The following is an 8,039-nucleotide window of genomic DNA, read 5'->3' on the forward strand; positions in this document are numbered from 1 at the left end:
GACGGAAAAAAGTATCGGTGCATAAAATAAAATTGCATAAAATAAAAGGTATTTGAAAAATTATTAAAATAACCCTAAATAGACATGGAGCAAAGTACTTTAACTGAACTTTGATGTCACGTATCGCGCGTGGCACAATGAACCTGCACACTTTTTGCATGCTTTTTGACACCTGAAGTTCACACACCTGATATTTAAAATTAAAGACCGGTTGATTATTCTCTAGCCCCTGAATGTTGTGGAAACACGTTCATTTAAATCAGGGGCGGTGGGGTAGCCTAATGGTTAAAGCGTTGGCCCGTCACGCCGAAGACCCGGGTTCGAATCCCCACATGGGTACAATGTGTGTAGCCCATTTCTGGTGTCCCCCGCCGTGATGTTGTTGGAATATTGCTAAAAGCGGCGTAAAACCATACTCAGTCAGTCAGTCAGTCAATCAAAACTGGGCGTACGTCATGTCACGGCTTAGAGAAAATCAGCGTCTCCGCGCGAGGGGTATGCTGGAGACTAGAATGGCCCAAAATGAAGTGGCCAAATATTTTGGTGTCCATCGAAACACGACCTCATCTCAGTGGAGACGTTTTCCACATAATGGAAACACAAAAGATTTGCCTCGGACGAGCCGTCCACGCGTGACATCACGCCAGCAAAACAACCACATTCGGTTGTTCCAGACTGATTCCAAGACTGCTAATTAGACTGCTCGGACCATTACTGGCTATATATATATATGTGGTGTGCCCATTACTTCCTATTACAGCTATCAGAAATGTAGATATGATGAATATATTCTCCAACATACATGAACATATTTACATTTATGAGTGAGTGAGTTTGGTTTTACGCCGCTTTTAGCAATATTCCAGCAACATCACGTCTGATTGTTTTGTCTGACGCAAATCTACCATTACAGAAAAATTGCTGAAACCTTTCACACAGTCCTATAAATATATAGCCATAATTGTTAGCCCTATCTTCATTCTGTGTGCCCCTTTGATGTGGTAGGCTAAGTTGAACCAGTTATTCAAAGGATCAATAATATGGTATTCCATTCTGGTAGATCGATTTATTCCGCATTCATCAATAAAACTTTACGCTTATCAAATAAAAAGGTAATCAACTCCACAACATGTTCACATACTCATTAAATGCATGACAGTTCACATAAGTGGAAGCTTCAGGTAGAACGATATAAAATAACAATATACATATCCTGTTCAATGTGAAACAGACTTTGATATCAATAAACTGATCTTAATAACAGAAAAAAACATAATTAACATAATAAAAATAATCTTTGAAAGTATTTCTGATTGCACCACCAATACCACCTGATTTTCTTTTAGACCTATACCACCGATGAAGATGTAATTCATGTTCATGTTATCTTAGATTGAATAACTGAGTTTAGTTTTACGCCGCTTTTAGCAATATTCCAGCAACATCACGGCGGGGGACACCAGAAATGGGCTTCACACATTGTGCCCATGTGGGGATTCGAACCCGGGTCTTCGGCGTGACGAGCCAACGCTTTAACCATTAGGCTACCCCACCGCCCCTGTTATCTTAGATCACCAATGATGTCAGTCGTGGTTTCTTGCAAACTCATACTGTCATACTCAGTAAATTCGGCATATTCAATTTTCGTTCTTAAACCACACGCATTAAGATTTATGGAGCTTAATTGTACTATGAAACATGCATAAGCATAGGTACCTTTAGCACCAGTGCACAGCACGGACAAATTCCCGTCATCACCGCCGTCTTGATATGCCTGTTGTTAGGGACAGGCTGTTGTACCCGGTAGGTTGGGGGTGGGGCCCTTTGCAGCACATTATCTTATCATGTAAGCGCTTTTTGTTCTTTCTTGCATCCCTCAACAACGGTTTCAGTGCATCACTTCTATAACGACTGACGTATCCAGTAAATTACTGAGCAATTGCGAATCAATTACCTTTATAAATATTCTCTGCGAGCCCAATTATCTAGAATCCCTCTTCGCTGCATATATGAATATAGCTATGACGGGGCGTGATCTCCTGATCGTTGTGCACGACAGGGACGATCAATCCTGTGGAGCCTCTCGAATTTAATATTCTGGCTTTCAAGGTGTAGTGTAAACTACCGGGCAAAATAAAGGTATCACCGACTTCACTTGTCCCAAAAATAGAAAACAGACGTATATGAGATTGATGATAATTATTTTATAAACAGACATCATTTTCCTGTTTGACTGACAATTCTCTTGTCTTGCAATTGCCGCAATTTATTCAGAAAGTGTCAAGGGGTCAAAGTTAAAAATTACACAAATCAAAGTTCATTGAAAAAGTGCATAAACAGTCACATAATGAGACAAGACGTCAGGGGACACGTCATCAATAGCGAGTGTGACCTCACTGGTCATACACGCCAACATAAACGTCTCCTCATTGACGTCGTCAGTCGGCGGATGGCGTCAGCAGGAATTCTGTTCCATATGTCCAAGAGAGTCTGTTCAAGTTCCTGCCGTTCGCTGGAGGTGGTACACGCTGTCTCGGCGGATGATCAAGATGATCCCAGAGATGTTCAATGGAGTTCATGTCTGGAGAACGCGTTGGCCAAGGCAATACGTTGACGTTAACGCTGTGCAGGTATTCTCGAACAATTTCATGCGTTGTCAGGCTGCTGAATGACTCCTCTTGGCTGCTGTCAATGGGCACCACAGAAGTTCTCAACACTTCATCCCTGTATCACTGGGCATTCAGGTTTCCTCGCATGATAACTATGTCTTGTAGTTCCCCGGCTACAAATGCCGCGCCATACCATGACGCCTTCTCCATTAATAATACAAATTAAATTGGTAGATTTCGTTGTTATTTCAATGGCTAGGCGTACTGTGGTCTTCTTGATATGTTACTCAAAATCGTCAGGTATCCGTGGAGAACCGGGTAAGAATTGGTCTTCATCAACCCATGCCTGTCGTCAGAGGCGACTAACGGGATCGGCTGGTCAGACTCTCTGACGTGGTTGGCACATGTCATCGTATCCCAATTGCGTAGACCGATGCTCACGTAGTTGATCGCTTTCTTATGCTGTTGCGCGTTTCTACATACGCATGTTCCTGGCTGTGTCATTCGAAGTATCTGGGTCAACGTTGACATGCCAGCATTGTGGGTTCAATCGGTTTTTTCAATTTAATCAATGTTCATAATTTTACAGAAAACATTTGACTTATTGGAATCATGACGATTTGGCCAAGTAGACATAATATCTGTATGCAATGGAATTACTACACGGGGTGGAATAATGTCAAGAAAACTGAACAGGACTGTGGACATCTGAATTCAAAGGTGTAAAATGGGTTAGGGGGTACGATGTTGTTACGTGTCGATTTCAAAATTGAAAGAATAGGTTAACCCAGACATCTATGCTCAAAACAATTCAGACTGAAACCAACAAAATAACAGCGTTCTCTCGTCACGCCGAACGCCCGGGTTCAATTCCCGTCAGGGTACAATATCTGGGCTATACTCAAAGCACCTACATAGTACATTAACAACATATGAGGAAAACATCCCCAGTTAATTTATCGAGTGTTTTTGTTATGTAAATTTAATCGTAAAACCGTGATAATTGAAGCAACCTGGAACAAGTGTTTCCGTGCAAGAGCGATTGTGCCATTTACGAATATTGTTGTTAATGATTCGTGACAATTTTTTGAAATTTTAGTAAACATAATTTATATTATTAATGATATGCAGAAATATTTAAAACACACTGTGCGTGCTCAAATTATGGAACACTCTTGCTTCCAACACATGTTACGTTTCGAATTCAAAATCAAAAACATAGGTCAACCCCGACATCTATACTTAAAGCAAGTTAAACCAACAAAATAACAACAAAAGCTAACAAATCACTAAGAAAATATGCCATTAACAATTGCATTGTAAGATTAACTAGTTTTTATAAATCAATACAAATTACTACAAAGTAAGTACAAAGATAGGCGTAAGGAGTGAGTGACTTCATATCAGCAGTATTTCAGCCATATCATGACTAAAACAAGTTATACATTCGTAATACATAGCATCATCATAAATATCTGTCAGCGAAGGACAATATACGTAAAAGCAAGTAGAAGATCATAGATTTAGACGTAAAACAAGCATATAAAAATATCTAAAACGTTTTTCAACTATTATGGCAATACAAAACACAGGCTATACATCACGGACAACTGCAGGTAGATTACTATGACAGTACGTTTGGTGCCTGCATGGTCCCTGGATTTACACAATCCCGGTCGGCGTGCGTTTAAAAATAGTTTTGGGTCTTTATGCGGTTTATACTTTCTGCAGAAAACTAGTTTCATTTGACCATTTGAGAATTTTATTGAGACAGATTTGTAACTGTATCATTATCGTAAGCATATTATACTACGACAAGAAGTCTTACACCCATCCTCAAAAAATGATCCAACAACAGAATCCTTAAAACACTTGAAAGGGTGTTGATTTTAATACTAACTAATATGAATATACTGCCTTGTGAAACGCCCTGATCCTGATTGTAATGATCAGACGGAATTGAACCCACACAGACTCTAAATTGCCTGTCTGTTCAAAACTATGACATAAAATGAGCCAACGACCTTTCAAACCAAAACCATGAAATCCTTTAAAATGTTATGCTTCCAAGTAGTATCATATCAAGTAGTATCGCAAGCTCACAGAAAATTGAGACTACCAGTGTTGTAGATACTATGGCATGTTAAACAATGGATTCCAATGGTACTAAATGATCAATAATACTTCTATATTTCCGGAAACCACATTGTATTTTCGTAACTAAGTTATTGGTTTCAAGATACTAAATTTACCATGTATTTTCCATTCATTCCATGGTTTTACAGACACAAATCGTTAAAGATACTGGTTGTAATCAGAAGGGTCAGTATGATCCCGGCCAAGCTTTGATGTAGGGACTACAATGGCATCAGGTCTTACATGCCAGGTAGATAGCAGTTAGTGTGTATTGACGGTCAGCTATCAGAAACGACTTATCGCTCATTCGGTGTACCCCAGGGATCTGTTTCAGGCCCTGTGTTATTCACCGTATATACAATCCCTCTGGGTGACATTGCCAGAAAGCACGACCTCCAATATCATCTGTACGCTGATGGCACGCAGGTGTACATTGCCTTTAAGCCTCTCCAAACACAGTCCGTTAAAGCAGGATTCCAGAAAGTCCAGGAATGTTTTGAACAAATGAGAAGTTGGATGAAATGTAACTACCTCAAAATGAATGAAGACAAAACAGAACCTTTGATATTATGTCCTACATCTTCGACCTAGAGTCTCACTGCCACAAGTCAAATTTGGCGATTGTGAGATCACACCAAGCTCTGAAGTACGTAACCTCGGGGTCATGTTTGACAGTCAGGTCAATTTTGAGTCACATGTCAACCTCATCTCCAAGGGAGCCTACAATCACACCGCAACCTTGAACAATCAGGCGATGTATCAACAACTACACAGCTGCATCACGGGCCCTGCATCACTGACCCAAGCACTGCTAACATCACGCCTCTACTATAGTAATTCTCTTCTCTTTGAAATCACAAATCAACAATTGAAGAAACTACAAAAGGTCCAGGGTGCCGTTCCACTAACCGATCTTATCTAAGATCAATCTTAGCAAGTTACGCCAATTTTACAATCGTCTTAGCTAAAAGTTACACCCGTTCCACTAACCGATCTTAGGCCGATCGTAGCCGGTCCCGATCTTACGATCCGATCCAAGCTTAAATCGAGACTCTTTCGTGCGAGAGATAGAGGAATGCGAGGCACGAGTTATCTCCCTTTGCATAGTCTAGCAAATGAAAGCAAGTAGTTTACGAACCAACTGAGTGAGTGAGTGAGTTTAGATTTACGCCGCACTCAGCAATAGTCCAGCTATATGGCGGCGGTCTGTAAATAATCTAGCTAAGATGCATAGCGTTCACTAACATGAGCGTTCATGTTAGTGAACGCTATGTATCTTAGCTATATATAATCGAGTCTGGACCAGACAATCCAGTGATCAACAGCATGCGCATCGATCTGCGCAGTTGGGAACCGATGACATGTGTCAACCAAGTCAGCGAGCCTGACCACCCGATTCCGTTAGTGGCCTCTTACGACAGGCATGGGTTATTGAAGTTCAATATTCTAACCCGGACCTTCATGGGTATTTTTCCAACCAAGTGTAAACGTGGAGAAAAAAACCTAGAGCAAAATATTAGGGTAGTGAGCACCTTGGTTTCAGGTGCAAGTGCGTGAGAACGCTGGGTATCAAGCATAATATAATAATGATAAATGCATATTTATAGTGCGCCTATTCCACATCCTTGGGCATGCTCAAAGCGCTGTGTACAGATAATTTACACGAGAATATTTACAGCCGAGATTATAAGTAATATACTGAGAACAGGTTTTAAGTCTGGACTTTAAAAATGTCAATTGTGTCTGAGCTTTTAGTATGTGCCTGAACCTTATCAATCAGAATAAACAAGGCGTGACGAGGCTATGACGTATGTAGAATCTGTCAGTGGTCTTGAATAACACGCGGCCTGCCTTTAGAACCCCCCTCCAAATATGCGCAGTGAAATCAAGCATATTTGTATCTTTTTGCTTCAGAACATTGTTCACTTCACGGCTGGCCCTATTCTTAACCATGACGTTGCAATATTGTTGTACAAATGTGTTACACCGACTCGCTCGGTTGTGTTCCCATGACGACAGTGGTCAGACTGGCCTGACATTTGTAAGGCTTCAGTGCAGTGTTTGTTTACATCACAGAAATATACAAATTCATTTCATGGGGGACTTTAGGGGACGCTCACGGTGAAATGCTCGCTCTTATTTTTCACATAGAATAGGAAAGCCACCATTTTGGTTTCTCTACGATTGATTTTAGCTATCCTAAGTTGGTCATGAGCAACTTAGACTTTGAATCTTAACTTTACGATTGACTTAGGTAAGATTGGTTAGTGGAACGGTATGCCGATCGTAACGTCACACTAAGATTGGGATTTTAGGGGTTTACGATTGGCGTAGGGCTAAGATCGGTTAGTGGAACGGCACCCTGAACACTGCTGCCAGGGTGGTTAGCAAAACCAGGAAGTATGACCATATAACACGGGTCCTGCAACACCTCCACTGGTTACCAGTGAAGTACTGTATTCAGTATAACATACTGGTACTGGTGTTCAAGTGCCTGGGTGGATCAGCTCCGTCTTACCTGTCCAGTTTCATTCACAGATACCAGCCAAGTCGCGCACTCAGATCCAAAGAGGGGCTGCAACTACAAGTACCAACATCAAGCACAGAGACCTTTGGCGAAAGAGCCTTTGAATATGCCGGACAATGCTTGTAGAATGAACTGCCAATCCATATCAAATCCCAGACCACTCCAACTGAATTCAAATTATAACTTAAGAAACTCTCTTTCAACTTAGCTCTTGATCAGTGGAATTTTTTTTCTCGGACACAACAGCGCTTTTGAGCAGCATTTCCCTGGATATCATCGCTTTACAAGTTTTAGTGTAGGTTGAAAAATCCCTGGTCCATATTTTCTCAAATATATTTATAAGTGTTTCCAGACATGATTCGGGCAAATGCTTCAATAGCTGATAGTGTAACATATGTTATATTTGGGATTACACTTTCTCAGTAAAGTACAGATTCTAGTACTTTTTTTCTTTGGGGTGGGGTGGGTGGGTTGAATCCCATCCGGGATTCGAACCCACACCCTCAGAGTCAGGCACCTAATCGCCAGCACACAAAGTCAGACGCCTAGACCGCTCAGCCACCGCGGCATCCACAAAAATGGAAATCGGACAGCTGGTAGTCTAGACAGCGGACTTTGTACATGTGTACCCCTCTGATAAGTGTTAATTGGCACGGCTGCAACGGCCGAAAGCTATGAAATTAATACACAATGCCATTTTAGAAAGTGGTCAAATGTAACATATGTTATATCTGGGATTACACTTTCTCAGTAAAGTACAGATTCTA

General features: G+C 41.0%; 1 long non-coding RNA gene across 1 annotated transcript; it reads right to left on the reverse strand.

The window, feature by feature from the left end:
* On the reverse strand, nt 1–6,786 carry LOC124292352. Its single transcript, XR_006902428.1, has 3 exons — nt 6,774–6,786; nt 2,421–2,422; nt 1–97 (listed from the first exon to the last, which is right to left on the reverse strand). It is a non-coding gene; the product is annotated as an uncharacterized LOC124292352 (long non-coding RNA).
* Between the last annotated feature and the right edge of the window lie 1,253 nt (nt 6,787–8,039).

The sequence above is a fragment of the Haliotis rubra genome, unplaced genomic scaffold (genome assembly GCF_003918875.1).
Source record: "Haliotis rubra isolate DU_JTF1 unplaced genomic scaffold, ASM391887v1 Scf515, whole genome shotgun sequence".
In the NCBI taxonomy this organism is placed as follows: Eukaryota; Metazoa; Mollusca; class Gastropoda; order Lepetellida; family Haliotidae; genus Haliotis; species Haliotis rubra.